This window comes from Anoplophora glabripennis, unplaced genomic scaffold (assembly GCF_000390285.2).
Source record: "Anoplophora glabripennis isolate ALB-LARVAE unplaced genomic scaffold, Agla_2.0 scaffold5197, whole genome shotgun sequence".
NCBI lineage: Eukaryota > Metazoa > Arthropoda > Insecta > Coleoptera > Cerambycidae > Anoplophora > Anoplophora glabripennis.
In genome coordinates this window covers 1-947 of record NW_019421377.1, presented here as the reverse complement: position 1 = coordinate 947, position 947 = coordinate 1, and positions in this window count along the sequence as shown.

Genomic DNA, 947 nt, shown 5'->3' with positions numbered 1-947 from the left:
AAAAAAAATATGTATTTAATAAATAAAATTATAGTAACTTTATGTGGGATGAACAGAGTTGAATGAGAGTGGGGGAACTCAATGTTGTCATCACGAATTACAAATGGCGGATTCAAACTACAAAATTTTTATTTATTAAATACATATCTTTTTACTTGAAATTTACGAAAATGTGTTTCGTGAACAGTGTTAATTGTTCATAACAGATGTTCTGGAAAGCTACATAAAATATGCAGAGTTCTACGTAGTGATACATGAAATATCCAGGTTAGAATTTTGAAAATTTTTTTCTCGAAAACTAGGTTCGACCGCACAAAAAAAACTGCAGATTCGTGTTCAGCACCATCGAAAATAGGGGGGTAGACAAAATTTCGTGAAAATTGGAGGTGGTGCCACTAAAGTAAATAATTACTGAAAAGGGATCTGTTTCTTCACGCATTAAACGTCGTTCGTTATTAAATAATCGAATTTGTTCCAAATATTCCTCATGTTCTGCAGCTAATATATTTTGGAGGTTAACGGGAAACATCTAAAAAAAGTCTATCAAGTACACAAGTAACAGTGTTCTAACTTACCTTAAAACATAAAAATGGTCAAATAAAGAAGCAAAATAATTATATACAGCACTTCCTAAAAGTTACAATTTATAAATAATTTCAAACCTAACCTATTTATTGATTGTTGACGAGTGCCAACTGTCACTTCATTTTATAATTTTTAGTAATTTTTCAAAAGTCGCTAAACTATCGATCGATGTATTTAGAATTAGTAGTTAATAACCGCCGCCATTATTCCATGGCTAGAAATTGGCCTCAATGAATTGGGATCGAGGGGGATTATCCCTCTTTATCTTGCCTCATCTTGTGTAGGCCTGGACAGCCTTCGTAGGTGGGCCCCATCCGTCGTCTACCCCGACCGCAAATGCGGCCGGTGTAGGCGCTTTGTGG